This window comes from Micromys minutus, assembly GCF_963924665.1.
Source record: "Micromys minutus genome assembly, chromosome: 1".
NCBI lineage: Eukaryota > Metazoa > Chordata > Mammalia > Rodentia > Muridae > Micromys > Micromys minutus.
Genome location: NC_137969.1, coordinates 21747566 through 21769070, shown reverse-complemented (window position 1 = coordinate 21769070; position 21505 = coordinate 21747566).

The window sequence follows — 21505 nt, the reverse complement described above, 5'->3', positions numbered from 1 at the left end:
ATAAGTTTATCACTGATAATGTACAATAATCCTTAAAGCTTTCAGGCATGGTCTCCGTTTCCTTCTATAGCAGACTGGATGCATCCCTATTGAATGACAGTAAAATTTGTAATTGAATCAATCCTGCATCAGGACCAGTCCAGAAAACACAAGGCCTCTAAAACACCACTGTATCTAGGAGGATGACAGAGCACCAACAGTTTGAGAGAGTGAAAAATGTCTGAAATTCTAACCTTTAGATTTTTTAGCTCTTTTACATTGGGTTATGGTCATCTCCTCTTTAAAGAGACCAGTGTTTTTCTACAGTGTGAAAGAATATTTCTATTCCCAGGTCTTTATGAGAGTCAAGAAAGGTGATTAGATGGTAAACTGATGTTTTTCTCTTGCAAAGAGCTTTGATCCAATTAGTGTATCTCTCATGCTACATGGCAGGAGCTCTTGTCTCCATTCTGAATTTTAGGGATACAAAGTTTTGCGTTCCTAGCCTCTAAGCTCAGGTTGACAGAACCATTTTATTAAGCATTAGTTATGCCTTTATAACTGAATCTGTTCCTCATCCATAGGAAATAAGCCAGAAAACGATCACTTAGCTTTATATTTATCAAATTATTACAATTTGTATCACCCTTCAGTAAGACGCATATAGCCTAGCAATAGTCAGAAATCACACACACACACACACACACACACACACACACACACACACACACGTTTTATTTAAAAGATCAGATTTACAAGTATGCTCTTTTATCAGGACCTGGTTCTTAGTAAACATAAATAAACTAATCTATAATTAGCTGCTCATTTACCCACAGAGTTCTTGTATCTCTAGATCACTAAGAATGATGTGTTCTTAAGAATGAAAAACATTTATTGAAAATACTATGAGCCAAGGGAACACACAAAACATGAATCTGGAAAAGTGGTACTAAGGTAGAAAAGTATCAGAGGGTCAGGGGATCAGGGGAAATTGAGAAAAGATAATCAACAAGATCAAACAGTGTTTTTAAGTGCCAAAATTGATTCCTAATACTTTGCATTAAAATATTAGCAAAAAGAATGTTTCTTCTATAAATAGGGAGAGACACAAAGGGGTAACATATTCACATAGGGTCCTATTTTTCTGGGTTCATCTCCATGGATCTCAGAGGTCACAGCTCTAGGAGTTTAGACAGCCCTGAGTACTGTTTTATTAATCCACATGGAGGAGGCTGTGCACACAGGCAGAATGTAGTAGTTACAGGATTATGAAGTCTTGTGTCTATATTTCTAAATACGACCTCAAAGGTCAGTCAAAATATAGCCACTGAGCTGGCAACACATGAATTTTGGAGGGTGAAGCCCATGTTGAAATGGAGACTCTAGGATGTTGAAGATACCAGGTAGATGGGACATCTGCCAAAGAAAGGTAGGGATGCTAAGTGAAACTAGTCAAGAAAAGAAGCCCTGGATATATGACTGGAAAGATTATAAGGATGTGTTTTCCCAAGCCTTTTGGAGCTCACATGAAGGCAGACATGGAACTACAGGATTTGGTGTGCACCTTGCTGGGTTTCAATATTTTTTGGCTCAATTATTCTTTCCTAGGATTTGAATCTTCCTTGCTGGGAATGGCAATGCTAGTCTGTGTCACTGTATGTTGCCATTGTATAATAGAGAATGCCTTCTTACACTTCAGAGGCTCAAGGTTGATACTTCTCCACAGATATCAGCTTAGGATCTAAACTTGGGCCTTTAACAGTGCTGGAGCTGTCAACACTAATGAAACTCTGAACTCTGATTTTCAGAGTACATTTGGTCATTACCCCATAGTCTCCAGGAGCAGAATATTTTAGTTGGATCTAAAATATTTGTTAAAATCTCATTTTGAACACTTAGTTCCTAAATAGTGGCACTATTTCAGAGGTTCTGGAAAGTTCTGGAGTTAGGACCTTGCTAGAAACAGTAAGTCACTTGGGAATCAAGTTTTGGGGTGTGTTATACCTGCCCATTTCCTGTCACATTCATGGCTTCTTGATCCGCAGTGATGTGCACCAATGATGATCTACTCCCACCCTGTCTGCCATGAACTAAGCTAATTTGTACTGTTTTGCTTGCCTTAGTGGACTGAAAGAACCTGAAAGCAGATATCAACTATTTTTTCCATTTATTGTTTTTATAAAGTAATATGATCACAGGGTTATAAGAGTAACTCTTATAATTGCCTATTAGCAGCATTCTACATGTCACAACTCGACACTAGAATCCACACCAAGGCCAGGCTGCGATTCTGAGCAGCACTTGAACAATATGGTTCTAGCGTAGTATAAGGAAGGGGCCAGAGATGTCATGTATGAGCTGAGAGGGTCTGTAAGTGACATCTCAGTGTTCCTTTAGCAAATGACCTGATCATCACCTTGGGTGGCTGCCTCATCTACTTGGTAACAACCATTCTATCTCACAAAAAACTACTGTCTCCTATAATGGATCACAAAAATTTCCTCCCAGGACTGTATAGGAGGTTAGGTGGTTAGGTGTTAAGTCAACACTTCTCTTTTCCAGCAAAGCTTCCATCCAATCAATGCCTCTCAGGATGATTCTCATCTTCCACACTTCAGAGCAGCACCTGACCCACGTTACCTGACCCTCCACCGAGCCTTTAATTATGGAAGCAGATTGTGTTTGCCCGTGTCATGCATGGACAGACATTGTAATGAAAGGGAAGAGGGCTGGGTACACATAAAGATCCAGAATGTATTTATGGGATGTCAAAGACAAGTTTGGCATAGCCTATTTAAGGTGAAGTGGTGGGAGTCTATATTAACATCTGTTAAAGAATAATGATACTATGTCCCTTCTCTACTTACAGATGGTGATTAAATTACCCAGAAGATGCAGGGAAGGGCAAGGAGTATGTTACTAAAAAGCCAGAGATCAAGTTGAATGGTCTTGTATAAATGCAATTTTTACTCTCAAATCTGTTTATAGCCTGAATAAATGGTTACTAGAATTACTTCTTAAAATAATAGAAATAAAAATTGTGAATTAAAAAGCTGAACTGAGCCCTCTAAACTCTCTTAGCACATAAATAGTGATGTAAAACATATCAAATAGCTTAACATGTGTCTAATGTTCATGCATACATGGTGTTAATTATAAATGAGTTAATCACAATCATGAAGTGATAGGGCTTAATGAAACATCATGTCTCATACTCAGGAGCTAGAGAACTTTTTGGTAAAGGAACAGATAGCAAATATGTGGGGCTTTGTAGCCAGAAACTCTTTGTCTCACTTCCCTAACTTTTCTGCCATCAGATTCAACTATCTGAGGACAATATGCAAGTTAAGTGACACAGATAGGTTAAAAAAAAACAAAACAAAACTGCATTTGTAGAACTTGGCTCTGAATGGGAAGGCACACAAGCCATCCATAATTTGGAGACCTCTGTTTAACATTAAAGAAATACAATGGGAATGTAAGACTGCTTGTGGCTACAGAGTAAAAGAAGAGATCTTTTGCAAATTTTCTTCTATCCTCCACTTGTTTGCTTTGGTGTGAGCTTCTCCTCTGCCTCCACCACCCAATAAATGATTTTTAAACTAAATAATAAAATATACCATTGTTTTCATGAGATTAATTGACTCACATGAGGACACATCATAATGACTGTTGAAGCCATCAAGGAAAGCATGTTTCCTCATTCCCAGTGTAAGGTGATAGCCTGAACCAACTTTACATAGGCTCTTATGATCTGTGGTAGGAACTCATGACAGATAATTGAGAATAGATAATAGAAGAAGGTGCCTTGAATACCACAGTAACTGTTCTCTCTGCAATGCTACAGAGCTGCACAAATTTCACAGTAATGAGTAAGAATGTTGAATACACAGGCAGAGCCAACACACAACCATCAGAACTCATGACCTTCCCGCAGAAACCTGAGAACCCAGAGGAGACACAGGAGCAATTTCCTTCCTGAGCCCATGGGTGAGCCCATAGTCTCTCTCCACTGACTATCTGGGGAAAGACCTCTAGGAACTCTCAGGGTGACAATATCCCGGTACCACTTGGGTCTGTACCCTTTAGGCCTCCATCTGCACTGAGAGCTAGACTCATTCCATTGCCATCAGAACTCACAGCCTACCCATAGAAAGCTGAACACCCAGGAACGATCTCCCTTTGGAGCACATGGCACAGACACACAGGAGAGACAAGCTCCATTCAGAGACAACAATATCAACTAACACCAAAGATAAGAAGATGGCAAGAGGCAAGTGCAAGAATCTAAGAACAGAAACCAAGACAATGTAGCAACATCAGAATACAGCTCTCCCACCACAGCAAGTAGTGTCCCACCACAGCAAGTAGTGTTTATCACAACACACCAGAAAAACAAGATTTGGACTTAAAATTGTGTCACATATTGATGATAGAGGCCTTGAAAGGCACATGAATAACACCCTGAAAAAAAAAATACAGGAGAATACAGACAAATAAATATAAGCTCTGAGAGAAACAAAGGAAAACACATGCAAACAGATAATAGAATTGAACAAAGCCATCCAGGATTTAAAAACAGAAATGGAAACAATAAAGAAAACACAAAGAGAGACAACACTGGAGATAGAAAACTTAGGAAAGACTTCAGGAGTCATAGACACAAACATCTCCAACAGAATACAAGAGATGGAAGAGAGAATCTTAGAGGCAGAAGATAACATAAAAAGCAATGACAAAACAGTCAGAGAAAATGCAAAAATCATAAAGTTCCTAACCCAAAACATCCAGGAAAGCTCGGACACAATGAGAAGACCAAACCTAAAGATAATAGGTACAGAAGACAGCTAAGACTTCCAACTAACAGCTCCACTAAAATATCTTCAACAAAATTATAGAAGAAAACTTCCCTAACATAAAGAAAGAGATAACCATGAACAAGAAGCATACAGAACTCTAAGTAGATTGGACCAAAAAAGAAATTACTCCTGACACATAATAGTCAAAACAACAAATGTTCAAAAGAAAGTAAACTAAAGGTAGTAAGGGAAAAGGGACAAGTAACATATAAAAACAGACCAATCAGAATTACACCAGACTTCTCAACAGAGATAATGAAAGCTAGAAGATCTTAGACAGACGTCATACAGACACGAAGAGAACACAAATGTCAGCCCAGGTTACAATATCCCACAAAACTCTCAGTTACTATAGAGGGAAAAACCAAGATATTCCAGGTGAAGATATATTTACACAATATCTGACCACAAATCCAGTGCTACAAAGGATAATAGAGGGAAAACTCCAACACAAGGAGGAAAAATACACCCTACGAAAAGCAAGAAAATAATTCTAATGCAACAAAATCAAAAGAAGAAAGGCACACAAACAAAATTCTACCTCTAAAAACAAAATTAACAGGAAACAACAATCATTACTCCTTAATAACTCTTAACATCAATGGACTTAATTCCCTGATAAAAAGACAGACTATTAGATTCGAAAAGTAAATAAGATCCAACATTTTGCTGCATACAGGAAACATCTCAGCAACAAAGAGAGGCACTACCTCAGAGTAGAAGCTTGGGGAAAAATTTTTTTCAAGCAAATGGTCTCAAGGAACAAGCTGGAGTAGCCATCCTAAATATCAAATAAAATAGATTTTCAAGCAAAAGTCATCAAAAAAGATAAGAAAAAACACTTATTACTCATCAACAAAAAAATCTATCAAGATAAACTCTCAATCGTCAACTTCTATGCTTCAAATACAAGGGCACCCATACTGATAAAAGAAACTTTATTAAAGCTCCAAACATATACCACAACACAAACAATAATAGTGGCAGACTTCAAAAACCCACTTCTATCAATGGACAGATCATGGAAACAGAAACTAAACAGAGACAGAGTGAAATTAACAGAAGTTATGAAACAAATGCATTTAACAGACATCTATAGAATATTTCATCCTCAAACAAAAGAATATACTTTCTTCTCAGCACCTCATGGCACCTTCTCCAAATTTGACCATATATTTGGTCACAAAACAGGCCTCAGCAGATACAAGAACATCAAAATAATCCCATGAATCCTATCAGATCACCATGGACTAAGGCTAGTCTTCAATAACAACAAAAACAAAAACAAAAAAAGCCCACATATACATGGAAGCTGAACAATGTATATTGTTCTACTCAATGATAGCTTGGTCAAAGAATACATAAAGAAAGAAAACAAAGACATTTTAGAATTTAATGAAAATGAAGTAACAACATACTCAAACTTAAGTTCTAAGAAAAAAAAAAAAGATAGCTCTGAGTGCGTCCAAAAAGAACCTGAAGAGACCATACACTAACTGCTTGACAGAACACCTGATAGCTCTTGAACAAAAAGAAGCAGATATACATCAGAGCAGGAAATAATTAAACTCAGTTGAAATCAACCATATTGAAATAAAAAGAACTATAAGAAGAATCCATAAACCAGGAGCTGGTTCTTTGAGAAAAATCAGCAAGATTGATAAACCCTTATGCAGACTAACTAGAGGTAAAGAGAAAATATCCAAATTAACAAAGTCAGAAATGAAAGGGGAGACATAACAATAGAAACTGAAGAAATTCAAGAAGTCATCAGGTCCTATGACAAAAACTGCAAAAGTCTATATTCAACAAAACTGGAAAATCTAGAGAAAATGGACAATTTTCTAGACAGATACCAGGTACCAAATTTAAATCAGGATCATATAAACCATCTAAATGGTCCCATAAACTCCAAAGAAATAGAAGCAGTCATCAAAAGCCATCTACCTAAAAAAAAAAAAAAAAACAGCTCAGTCTAATGAGTTTAGTGCAGAATTCTATTAGACCTTCATAGATGACGTAGCACCTATACACACCAAACTATTTCACAAAATAGAAACGGAATATTACCCAACTCATTCTTCGCAGCCAGCATTATGCTCATTCCTAAACCACACAAAGTCCCTACAAAGAAAGAGAACTTCAGACCAATTTTCCTCATGAACATTGATGTAAAAATATTCAATAAAATTCTTGCAAACTGGATCCAAGAACACATCAAAATAATCATCCATCAAGATCAAGTAAGCTTCATTCCAGGGATGCAAGGATGGTTCAATATACAGAAATCTATCAATGTAATCCACTACAGAAACAAACTCAAAGGGGGAAAACAACCATATGATCATCTCTTTAGATGCTGAGAAAGCATTTAACAAAATTTCAGCACCCTTAATATTAAAAGTCTTCCAAAGTCAGGAATTCAAGGCCCATACTTAAACATAGTAAAAGCAAACTACTACCCAACATCAAACTAAATGGTGAGAAAACTGAAGCAATCTCACTAAAATAAGGGACTGGATAAGGCTGGCCACTCTCTCCCTACCTATTCAATATAATACTAGAAGCACTAGCCAGAGGAATCAGACAGCAAAAAGAGGTCAAAGGGATACAAACTCAAAAAGAAGAAGTCAAAACGTCACTATTTGCAAATGATATGATAGTATAATGAAGTGACCCCCAAAATGCCACCAGATAACTCATACAGTTGATAAACAACTTCAGCAAAGTAGCAGGATATATCATTAACTCAAATAAATCAGTAGCCTTCTTCTACTGAAAGGATAAACAAACTGAGAAAAAAATTAGAGAATCAACAACTTCACAACAGTCACAAAGAATATAAAATACCTTGGTGTGACCCTAACCAAGCAAGTGGATGATCTGTAGGACAAGAAATTCAAGTCTCTGAAGAAGGAAATTAAAGAAGCCCTTATAACATGTAAAGTTCTTCAATGCTCATGGATTGGTATGATCAACATAGCAAAAATGGCCACCTTGCCTAGGGCAATCTACAGATTCAATGCAGTCCACTTAAAAATTCCTATTCAATTCTTCATAGATTTAGAAAGAGCAATTTACAAATTTATTTAGAGTAATAAAAAACCCAGGATAGGGCAAACTATTTCCAACAATAACATCCTTCTAGGGGAATCACTATCCTGGACCTCAGACTGTATTACAGATCAATTTTTGATAAAAACCGCATAGTATTGGTACAGAGACAGGCAGGTAGACCAATAGAATAGAATTGAAGACCCAGAAATAAATGCACACACCTAAGGTCACTTGATTTTTGACAAAGGAGCTTAAAACTTCCATTGGAAAAAGGACAGCATCTTCAACAAATGGTGCAGGTTCACCTGGCAGTCAGCATGCAGAAGAATGCAAATCAATCCTTTTTTATCTTTTTGTACAAAGCTCAAATGCAAATGGACCAAGGACCCCTAAATAAGACCAGGTAAACGGAAACATATAGAAATGGAAGTGGGGCAGAGCTTAGAACACACAGGGAAAATTTTCCTGAACAGACTCTAATGGCTTATGCTGTAAGATCAAGAATCAACAAATGGGACCTCATGAAATTGCAAAGCTTCAGTAAGGCAAAGGACACTATCAAAAGGACAAAACGGCAACCAACAGAATGAGAAAAGATCTTTACCAATTCTACATCTGATAGATGGCTAGTATCCAACATATACCAAGAACTCAAGAAGTTGGACTCTAGGGAATCAAATAATCCTATTAATACCTGGGGTACAGAGCTAAACAAAGAATTCTCAACTGAAGAATATCAAAAAGCTGAGAAGCACCTAATGAAATGCTAGTCATCAGGGAAATGCAAATCAAAACAACCCTAAGATTCTACCTCATACCAGTCAGAATGGCTAAGATCAAAAACTCAGGTGACAGCAGATGCTGGTGAGGATGTGGAAAAAGAGAAACTCTCCTTTACTTGTAATGGAGTTGTAAGGTGGTACAACTACTCTTGAAATCAGTCTGGCAGTTCCTTAGAAAAGTGGACATAATACTACCTGAGGACCCAGCTATACCACTCCTGGGCATATACCCAAAAGAAGCTCCAACATTTAACAAGGTCACATCTTCCACCATGTTCATAGCAACCTCATTTAAAGTAACCAGAAATTGGAAAGAACCCAGATGTCCTTCAGCATAGGAATGGGTACAGAAATTGTGGTACATTTACACAATGGAGTACTACTCAACTCAAAAACAATTACTCCATGAAATTCCTAGGCAAATGGATCAAACATGAAGCTATCATCCTGAGTAAGGTAACTCAGTCACAAAAGAACACCCATGGTAAGTACTCACTGATAAGATGATACTAGCTCAATAGTCTCGGAATACCCAAGAAATGATTCACACAGAGAAGGAAGGCCAGAAGGTAGACACCTCAGTCCTTCTTAGTAGGGAGGAAAAACACTCACAGGAGGAAATAATAGGACAAGTAGAGGAGCAGAAATTGGAGAAAAGATCATCCAGAGACTGCCTCACATGGGAATCCATCCCATATGTAGCCACCAAACCCACACAGTATTGCTGATGCCAAGTATTGTTTATTGGCAGGAATCTGATATGGACTCCTCCTCAGAGGCTCTGCTACAGCTCTTATACAGAGGAGGATGCTTGCAGCTAACCATCAGACTGAACATGGAGACTCCAGTGAAGGAGCTAGCCTTAAGGGTCTGCAACCCCATGGTAAGAACAAAATTATCAACTAACCCCACCCACCACAGCTCTCAGGGACTAAAAGAGCCCACATGGCAAGACACATGGCTCCAGGTACATATGCAGGAGAGGAGAGCATTCTCTGGCATCAATGAGAGGAGAGGCCCGTTGTCCAGCAAAGTCTTGTTTTCCCATTGTAGGGGAATGCCAAGGTGCTGAGGAGAGAGAGGGTGGTTGGGAAAGGAAGCTCCTTCATGGAGGCAATGGGAGGGGGAGGGTTTGGGAATGTTGGAAAGGGATAACATTTGAAATATAAATGCAGAAAATATCCAATTATAAAAGAATGTTTTATAAAATGCTTAATAGGGCAGAGTCTAGAAAGTTCTCTATTGGTGGTCCATATGGTGAGTTTGAAGAGTGGAGTTGAAAAGAACTTCTCTGGTAGATTTGATGCAGAAGATTTGCTGCTGCAGAGGAAGAACCTCAGGTTGTCCATTAAGAAAAAAGATGGGGAGCTTCTCATGAAAGGTGGAAAGCAGCAGGGAAACACAGTGTGATGCCAAAATTGTCACTGTGTGTTTGTGGAGACTCTGAGTAAAGTTTCTGGTCCAGGGACCAACTGAGTCCTACAATATTTTCATCTTAAGGAATCACAGCATGTCTGATTTCCAAGCCTGATAAATTGAGGTGGATGACTGATTCCCAGTGTGAGCCTAAAGCCACAGATCTGGCTTGGGAATGTTGGCTGTGACAGAAAGTAGAAAAGACAGATAAGAGTGAGCCAGAGATAGAGCCAGAGACAAGCTCTTAGAGCCTGTGCCAATATGGGAAACAAGCCCAGGGTGGTGTGGCTGAGGGAGCAGTTATCAGTAGTGTATGTGGTTATGGCTATGATCCCCTTCATTTCTCCATAGCCCCCAGGGTTGGATTTTATAGGTGTTTCCTTTCAGGAAAACAGGGAAACTGAGACCTATAGCAGTCAGGTGATCTGACCTGAATGTGGAGCCATGATCACAGTGCAGGAATGACATTTGATATTTTATCTCAGATATACAGAAGTGGCTGAACTGAATGACCAGAGCACGGAGTTTGTGTTGGGTTATAGAGGGAGATGATGGAAATGGAGAAAGTTCATTATTGCAAACTGGTCAGAGTCCTCAAATGCAGTGCTTTGAGAGACTACTTCTGTCCACCAAAAGGGGAGATTGCTTGGAATCATCTGTAGAGGATTCAGTTCCTTGGAAAAGCTCTTATAAACACAAGTATATTTTAAAGGGTTAGTCAGTCAAGTTCTCAGAAATTTTTCATATCTCTGTTTCAACAGCCATTGGCTGGATTATGTAAAGTTTATCAAAGTTTATTGGGTCTTTGTCAGTCTTTAACAAAATAGTCCTTAATAAAATACTAACAAAACATCACTGACTGGGAGCAAGTTAGAGAATATCCACAATAGTCCAACTATCTTTCTACCTGATAACTAGTAAACCCTTAATCTCTGAAAATAAAGTGTCCTAACTATACCTGATAAACTGGCATCTCTTTCCCAGAAAATTGGAAAGGAATGAGCAAATCAGAAGACTTTAAGGGTCATGTGTTTGAACTACATATGTGTCCTCAGGTTTAACATGTTGATGATTAGAGAAGCTAGCCTTGTCTCCTGTGGAGAACGTCATAGGTTCCTGGACAGAGCTTTCGATCATTAGGCTTTGATGCGTTAGCAAGCTGCACTTATATCTGGGTACTATTTGCAATGTTTTTCTATTCATTCTTTCAGCAGAACCAATGTTAACAGCACATCCATGAGTCAGATATCCCATCCCATTGCTTTTGCTTTCTATCTTCCATTTCAACATAGTCTAGGGTCCCTGAGAACAGAATGAATTATCCACAAGTGCCACATGGGATCAACTTGACATAGTGGGGCTCAGGTGTATCAGCAAAAATTGATAGATATGTTTATTCTTCTTGATTGTTCTCCCAAGAACAGGCTTTTGTACTGTGGGGTAGTGGATTCAAATATTTGCCTCTTTTTGCCTGGTTTAAAACTCTGATCCTATCCACTATTTCTTTTATGTATTAGTTTTACATCCATGACAGTATAGTTGCATACTTTTGAAAAGTCTGGGTGCAGATACATGAGTCCCCTGTGAGAGTGAAACTCCCAATTATTTATGGTCTTGCTACTTTCCTATTAAAGCCTTGGAGAGAAAGACCATGGCACCATGGTTTGGAAGCTCTTCTAAGCCAGATTCTAGTAGAGGGAGTAGTTTTTATTAAGGGATTTAAAAAAACAGTAAATAAATGAAAGAATGTCTGATTGATTTCAGGTCATACAGAATAAACTGGCTAGGATTGACAAAAACTGCCATGAAATGGTAGGGAGTCTGTGTCTACACCAGCAAGATTTAGGAGGACTGTTTTTCTAGGACAACCATGAATATTATATTACATTGGGCACACACACACACACACACATACACACACACACATACACACACACACAAGCACACACACACAAACACACATTGAATCTTCACTGATTAAAAAAGAAGTCCTTATGTTGTTGATTTTGTTGCACTATGTTGTACCAATAAGACTATCTTGTTATCAATCTAAATTTAGTTGTCGGTTGTGACATTCATATTTTCCCAGCATACTTAAATACTGTGGAGTTTTCAAAAACTATAAAGATTCTAAAGGTGTCATATAAAAGCCAAAGGAGCCTTTAGTTCTAGAATGAGGTGAGTCTGAATATCAGCTTTGACATTTGGCAACTGATTGCCTTTACTCTATAGAAGGTCTTCTTCCAACTTTATGATAGCGAACCCCAGAAACTTCATGTTGTGTCCTTATCGTAAGACCCAATGCAAAGTAGGTATTCAATGTGTGTTACAGTCTTCTTTGTCTGTACTTGTTATATAGGTCATGTTGGTCAAGAGCTCTAAATATTTGCACTTTAACCTCCCAAGTACTGAGATCAGGGTTTGTACCCCACAGCTAACTCCTTTCTCTGCTTTCTAAAAGAAAGAAGCAAGACTCTACCCATTGAAAGCATGCCACTGATTGGATCCATGATTAACCAGTAGTTACACATCCATTAACTAGTATCTACATTGTCGTCTGTAGCTGATTAGGTACTGGGATACAGCAACACCCATGACCCTTGCAGGCAGAAATCAAGCTTGGTTTTGTATTGACCTAGAACAAACAAGCATCCTTAAGGGTGAAAAACTGTGGATCAACACAAGTTTTCATAGCTCTGTTGCTCAAAGGACTTCATCAAAAATTGTGTTTAAGGAGAAATAAGAAGTACATGGGATTCATCAAAGACCTTTTGTCAAAAACACAGCAATGTGTTTGATAGAGGAACTGCCCGATGTGACCTCCCTGCGGCACTCGGCATTGTAATGGCTTCCTGAGAGGAAGTGTGTGCAGAAGTGCCAGGAGGCCAGGCACTTGATCTTCAACCAATGTAAATATTATCCCACTGCTGCATAAAATGATGTTCTCTCTGCTTTTGATCCATTTCCTCCTGATAATAAACAGCTCAGCCCAAGGCCTGGCACACACATGATCCCCGGAGTCCTGGAAGCCTGACTCCACTAATTAGCACCATTAGAGGGGTTGATATGGAAAAGCAATATCAATTTCTTTCCAAGGAAGGACCTGGATTTTATGTGGACAATGTTGGGTGGGGCTCTGAGGTTGTGCAGTTTAAATCCTCTGAACACAATTTTTTTTCTGCATTGTACTCTAAACAAACACAGAAGAGAACAGGAAAGCATCCTGCCCATTCCTGAGTTTTATTCCTGTCTTGGCTTTATGTTTTCTGCCCTCTGACTGTAACATTTTGACCCTAGCCCTTGCTTCTTCATGTCTGAGAGTTTAGCTCTTTTTTATACACTACATTTGGAATGATCCACTAACCCCTCTGGCCACACTGATGATTTTAATTCTGAGTCAGAAATGGCCCATACCTCGGAATAAATCAGACATGAAGGACAGTGGAAGAAGTAAACCTGGCTTCTAGAGATCTCACTGGGATTTAATGACACACTGCAACACAAATTACCGTGTATACTTTGGGTTGGACAAAATAGAAATTAGCTTCCTTGTTGTGTTGGCTCGGACCAATCATCCAAATATCCTAACTCTTGGATCCTAATTTTTAAGGCGCGACTATAATGATACTACAGCTAATGATTGCATTAAGAGACCTTAATGGAATAATGCACCGTTATCCCATGGTGGCTGCTTCTAAACGTGGTTCTTTTGTCCTTTGCATAGAATTGTAAACTTGCCTCTGAGAATGTTCCTATACAAGTTCTTTTCTTTCTTTCTTTCTTTCTTTTTTTTTTTGTTCTATTTCCCTCATAAAACCAATGAATTAGATGAAAAGGGTGCTCCCTCAGGCAAGAGCATTTCACTTTGTGCATAAAATTCCCCAGGATGGAGCCCCCTGTGGAGTAAATCATCACTCAGAGTTTGTGAATAGCTTTATGTGGCAGGTGTGTGTGTGTGTGTGTGTGTGTGTGTGTGTGTGTGTGTGTGATTGCTTTTAGAAATACAGAGACTTTGAGGTGGAAAAGGGCTATCTCCACATAACCCATGCTTCATGTCTCCTGTCACCAAGCCCATGATTCCCCACACCTGCAATTAGCACTTGGAGGCCTCTAAAAGCTCCCTGCCCCACCATGCTTTTTACCTGTCTCTCACAGGGACCTTGTTGTGTCTTGATGCTAATAAACCTGGAATTATTCCATTTTATCAAGTTTTAGGGTGACAGCCAGGATGAGAAATCATGAAAAAAACCAACCCCCCACAGTATCTGCTGTCTCCTGCACCAGCTTGAAATATCTGACAGATTCCTGGAGCTACTTTGTAGTACTAACAAATGCATCAAATTGACTTCTGTCTCAGTCTCTCCCAGTGTCCTTTTGCTCTTTAGGTTAATTATTTCCTGAACCATTAGACAGTGTTTGTCTTTGAGGGTGTGTCCATCTCCAGATGCTGTGGGTTAGGCATATTTGTTCAGGATTGCAGCTCAGCATCCTTCAGTATTAGGAACTAGTGTATATGTTTTGGAATCATTTATATATTTCAGTGGATCCTTCAGTGAAATCATCCTATCCACCCCAAAACAAATTGTCCATATAAAATTATCTTTATGTTCATGCCATCTCATTTATTTTTAGAATGAGTGAACTGACTTGTTTTTTTAATTTGACACAAGCTAGAGTCGTTTTGGAGAAGGTAAATTCAACTGAGAAAATGTCCTCACCCCGAGTATCTTGTAGGCAAACCTGTGGTACGTTCTCTTGATTGATGATTCATGGGGAAGGGCTCAGCTGTGGTAATCCTTAGTGGGTGCTGTAAGAAAGAAGGCTAAAGAAGCTATCTGGAATAAGCCAGTCAGCAATACTCCTCCATGAACTCTGCATCAGTTCCTGCCTTGAGTTCCTTCCTGAATTCCTAGCTGTAAGCTGAAATAACCTGTTCCTTCCCAAGTGTATTTGGTGTTAGTATTTTATCACAGCAGATGAAAGCAGCAAAGACAACCATCATCTTCCACAGAGGTGATTTTCTATTCCCTCCATCAGTGTGGCACTGGGTGCCAGAGGACAAATCTAATCTTCAGAGATGGTTATTGGAGTGTGTAACTAACCAGGTCTGTTCCCCCTGCCCGTGGTTCCCCTGATTCCGACCACCAAACTCCCTGTACAACACTACAACTGTGTAGCAGGTAATGAATTGTTCTTTGCCTCCGTTTTACTTGTTCATGTATGAGAGAGCATGTCTACCTACTTCCAAAGATGGCTCCTAGGATTTAAGAGGTGAAGCACTTTTGATATAACTTTCCATATCCAAGAAACCACTTCTGGAAAGTTAATATTTCCTATGTAAGAAGATGGAGATCCAGAAAGAGGAAGACTTTGCATTGTTTATGCTATGGATTGGGAGAAAACGGGTTAAGAAAGAGGTTTCTCAGCAATTGTTCTGTAAACTTGTCTCTACTGTGTCTACTATACCATGTGACTTGTGTGTTGACACAGATGTGGAAGTAAAGGTCACATAGAAGGTCACAGAGATCCCTGCTGCTGCTGCTGCTGCGAGGGTCAGTGTGAGCAGCCATTCCTGAGTCACAGAGCAATTCCATATAGTCTTCCTAAAAGAGGAACTGAGCTCTGCTGGAAAGAACGTGATATGGCTTTAGAACTATGTTCAGCCTGTGTCTGTATGTGCGCTGTCCACATGTACAGAGCATCATGATGGAGCAGTGTAGGCCACTTCCATTTCTATCTGGGGGAGAGCTAGAACACCCAGATATCTCATATCTGCTTATAACTTTAGGTCCAGGGTGTCCAACCCCTCCTGGACTCTGCAGGTACCTGCACTCACATACACACAATATAAAACTAAAACCTCCTAAATAGAAAACCACAGTATGTACATTCAGGAGGATCTCTGCGCTTGTCAGTTTGGCTGGCAGCACTGTTTCTGAGTCATGGTTTAAGTTCTCCATGCTGGATTTTAAAAGCTGAAGATCCAGTGTCTGCCTTTAGTCAGAAAAAGTTACCTATGAAAATCGATCCCAGGAAGGGGTCAGTGCAAAGATGCAGCGTTGCCCAAAGGGAATCTGCTAACATTTGCTCGGCCTGATAACACATATACAAGTGGCAAAGAGACAGGTCTCTCTGGACAAATGAATAAAATATGTAACATTATACTGAGTTGTTTATTAATATATGCTTTGTAGAAAATTCCTGTTTCTGTTCCTGATCCAAGGTCCTGACCTGAAGCTGTTCCCTCTTACAGAATTAATCACCAGCTCTGTCATATTTTCCATCAGTGGATGCTGAATATCCTGAAATTTCCTACTATTAAAGTTTTATTATATGTGTTTGAAACTCAACATCAATGTTAAAATGATTCTGAGCATAAAATGTATAGCTACCTGTTGGTGTTTATCAGTGACTAGATTTTGAAACTGCATTTTACAATAGCTTTAATAATATTTTAATGAATTCAAACCACAAATGTAGCAGGGAATTGTGGTATCCAGAACTTATGAATAGTAACATCTTCCTGAATGACAGCTAATACTATTTCAACCACACATGATGTTAACTGGCTTTATTGCTTCCTCTGGTTTATTTGTCTCCACCAAAAAAAAAAAAAAAAATTCTGAAGACGCACTTCCTAAGGTAAGATTGCAGTTTTTACAATGTTTCTTTTCAGATCATGGTGCAAGCAGAAAAGAAAGTTCTGTATTTGAAATCCTATTTAAATGTACAATCCAGGAGCTCCCCTGAACCATCAATGGAAATCAATTAATACATGGAATAACAATGAAAAATAATATTTAAGATCAAGCGAATAAAAGAATTCGATAACATTCTGTGACTAGCTTCCAAATGATGAATACACTCAACCTGTGGTGTGAGTAACTCTAATTTTTTTTTAAATATATGAAATGTATAAAAACTTACCACAGACCACTATCCACAGATGAACATTTGAGAGCTAGGAACATGTACATGTACATGTCCCACAAATGTAAGAACTCAGATCTTCAGAAATCGTGGCGAATGTCAGAGGGTTGTTGCACCCTCATGTAACTCCAGCCCTGAAAATCTGAGGCAGGGAATCTTCGGAGAAAGCTGGTAACCATGGCTAGCCATATTGGCAAGCTCTGGGCTTGGGGGGTCTTTCCTTGATGAGTGAGGTAGATGAGCAACTGAGGAACATTCCAGGTATCAACCTTGGGCCTCCTCATGCAAACACATGCGAAACCATGCATGCAACCCCAAGACAGGAAAGGAGGATGGAAAATATAGAAACAATGTATTACAAATAACACACTATCACTTTGTTAATATCATAAATATAAACAAAATAATTTGTTTCTCATATGATTTTATGGGTAGCTACAATTTCTTAACTTTAGGTCATGTCCCACTAAGTCTAAGATCTAATATTGTCTGATTTAACTGCCTTTCTATTATATTTCTTGCTTATAATAATGATATGAAGGTGGGCAGAAGCATTTTTCTTTTATGAGCTAAGTAGTAAAATATTTTGCAAGGAAGCTCCACAGTTCTCACAGCTTTACCTCAAATGGTTCAGGCAGATGTGAATTGCTAAGTCTGTGTGGGTGGTATACAAGTTTTCTATACTCTCACTTTCTGCACTTTGAAACTTTCAGAATGACATTGTTTTATTAAAAAAATAAAATAAAAGGATGAGGAGAGGCCTTTTGACCACTTCACCCAACATGATTGCAGGTTACTTATGAAGCAACTTCCAGATTTCATTTTTATGGTACTTGTCACAACACAATGTATCATCGTTTAATTCCAGTCTCTTTAGCCTTGTTGTCTCTGCCCCGTGGGACTGCAGGAAATGTAGAGGAGAGACCCTGTCTATTGCTCTCCTCCCATTTGCTAGAAAAGCAACACACAGTCTTAAGACCCATGATTCTTTGTGGACTAAATGAAAGAAACTTATAAAAGGGAGAAACATGTAAATGAGTAGTGGATTCCTGTGGTTCACAGATACTGAAAGCTTTGAAGGTATCCCAGCGACCAGGTCCACTCATTCCTCTGCAAATGGATAGGGTTGTGTGACCAGCCTTCTGTGCTCTGGTCTTTTACTGACCTGTTCTGACCTTGATTTTGGCTCCCTTTGCAGCTTTCAACTTGCATATGACTCTCATCTTGATCTCCAGGCTTACAGCCCTTTATGTTCTCATAAATCTACAGCTAGCCTCAGCTCTTCCTGCAGTAACTAGAAACTCTAAGCTTTCAAAACCATTCATATGAACCTAGAAGATTAGCGAAATGCCATCATTCAGGTCCTGGCTGCTCACAGTAATGAGGAAGTAGGCTGAGATTACTCTGCCAAAGCCCTTTAAGACAGGGGCTCACACCTTCCTTCTGCTGGGAAGAAAGCTAAAGCAGGCAAAGACCGGACATCTCTAAAATTATGTAAAGTCAATCACAGAAGCATGGCCAGAGCCTGTGGTCTCTACAGCAATGGCTCTGTGCTTTCTCTTTGGTGGTGTAAGTGGTACAGATTTCACATAGCATGAAGAGTAAACCCCTGCCAGGTACATCCGCTCCTCCCTCTAACAATGCTCACTGGAATATGGACAAGACCCTTCCTGGAAACCCTATCACTAACAATTAATCCCCAGACTTCCCCACTGGGGACTGATTGAATCAACATTATTCAATAGCTGAAACTAATAATCTATTATATTTTCTTAGAATTATATTTCCTTAGAAAGTTATTATTGATTGGCATCAGTGCTGTAATGAGTAAATTAATCTCTCTGCAGCCCAAAGTGCATGATGCCAGATATAGTACACCTATGGCCGATTATAAAAAGCCTTAAGCAAAGAGAGGGTAAGTAATCCCCAGTTACTCAAATGCATTTCTCATCTCGGATCCTGTTTGATTTCAGTAAATGAATAAAGTGGCATTATGGTGCAGTTATTATGAGAACAAATCTGGGATACTCTATCCATATTCGTATACAGTTTCTCCTGTTTACCAACAGAGGAACCTTGGAGTAGTTCTATCCCTATGAATGGCAATGAGGAACTCCTGTAAGAATTCATTCAGGCTTTGTTAAGAGACTGCCACACCTGGGGATCCACCCCATATGCAGTCACCAAACCCACGCACTATTGCTGATGCCAAGAAGGGCTTAGTGGCAGGAACCAGATATGGATGCCTCCTTGGAGGCTCTGCCAGAGTCATACTGATATAGAGGAGGATGCATGCAGCTAAACATTAGACTGAACATGGGCACCCCAATGACGGAGCTAGAGAGAGAACTGAAGGAGCTGAAAGGGGTTGCAACCTCATGGGAAGAACAACACCAAACCAACCAAACCCTCCACAACTCCCAGGGACTAAAACACCAACCACTGAGCACACAAGGAAAGACCCATTGCTCCAGTCACATATGTAGCAGAGGATAGCCTTGGCTGGCATCCGTGGGAGAAGAGGCCCTTGGTCCAGTGAAGGTGCATTTTCTCAGTGTATGGGGAACGCCAAGGCACTGAGATGGAGAGGGTGACTGAGGGAGGGAGCACCTTCATGGAAACAAGTGGAGGAGGAGGGAGGATGGGTGTGGAAGCAGGGGTGGGGGGTAACATTTGAAATGTAAATATAGAGGATGTCCAATAAAATAATTTTAAAGAGAGAGAATTCATTCAGGCTGCCATCAGGAGTGTTTAGAATGTTGCCAGCAGGGAAGCATCACTGTTACTGAGGGACTAGTTGGTTTGTTACTTTGAAACCTTTCTCCAAGTACAGATTTGTGCATGATATATATCCTGTTGCAGTTCAGGAGACACATTCTCTCTCTTTCCTGTTGTGAACACACCTGCCTTGCTTCCTCCTCAGTCCATTCATCCACAGAACTTCCCTGGCTCTTGGTTCTCAGCTCAAGTACCAGTTCTGCAATACACCTATTCTTTCTCAGACCCCATCCTCACTCACACTGGGGTTTTCCCTACCCTACCCGATGCCACTTGCACACCATTGTCATTACATATAGCACATTTACTTTGAATGACTTTGGGGTTTGATTATGTATATACCTGTGTGTAGAGGGAGTGCATTCTCCAGTTGAATGCAGGTGACTGAGTCTATAGTCTACAAGAGTGTATTGGTTCTCCTTTGAGTTAAGGGAATTGGTTATGATGCTGAGAAGTATCTAAGTTTGATACTCTAAGCTACCTCTCTAGCCCTTGTGTGACTCTTCCCTCCTAATCTGCAAATCCACATGGACTCTGTCATTCAACAAATTCCTTACCCAGTACTATAGCAGGCCCATGTAGTAGCTCAATGATTTGTGAATGGATGTCCATGTATTATATGATCACTTAGCTAATTAATAAAGGTATGTCTGTCTTTGTAACCTTGTAGTAATGCAAATTCTCAGCTATGTCCTGTGTAAGGACCTTGAAATGTCCTAACCTCTTTTGTCTTCTTCTACCCCTTTTCTGGAATTGGAGGCCCCCTTGGACTCTACCTGTGAATCGGGATGAACCCTGGTTCACAGCACAGATGAAGCGACTTCCTTGTCACTGGTCAGTGTGGAAAGCCTGGCCCAGTTTTGCTTATTTCCATGTGTATTGAACAATATTTTTTTATCTGTAAAACTTAAAAGTGGATACTATTTCTCAAATTCACACATAGTTCTTCAGGAATATCTAAAAAAAAGCACCCCTCCTTTCTCTTTCCCTCCTGAGTGACCCGTCATAATACATTTCTAATGGAAGCTCTAAATCATTGTTTTTCAAATTTTATAATGAGGACGAGAGATGCCCTGGTGAAAATATTGTGAGAGTTATAAAAAATATTCCTGAAAGACTTGGCACAGAGTAAACTTCAACAAACAGCTCCTGGCTGCCTCGTTTTCCAAATGACTAGCATTACCCTTGGAATTATATTGGCCCCACTAACCTGCTCTGGAAATATAGAATTTCTCACCTAAGGAAATATTTTAATAGCAAAACAGGGAGAGTTGCAACAAAGATCTTGTCTGTATTCTTTCCAAAGTTGCTTGGCCAGATTGCCTTCATTAGCGACTCCGTCGGACTTCAGGTCAACGTACATATTTTCATACCTGCTGGTCCCCCTGCCCCCATCTCTGTAGGCTGCAAAGAAAGGAGGCAGGCCTCATTTGTTTGATTTTGTCTTGCATCCAGGACTCCTTTCACTACTGGGACTGCTCATAATTGAATGTTTTGCTACCTGGACTCCAGTTATCAAACAATGAAAGATGCAGGGCCAGGCAAGATTGCTGGAAATTATAGGAGGCATCTTCCTGGGTTGATTGCTTTTATATTTGATTGTATGCTAATTGTTAGTTCTGCAAGAGAGTTTCCCTGGGAGATAGCAAAGTAACAGTGGGGAAAAAAAAAGACATCACATAAATATATGTCATTCTCAAGGGG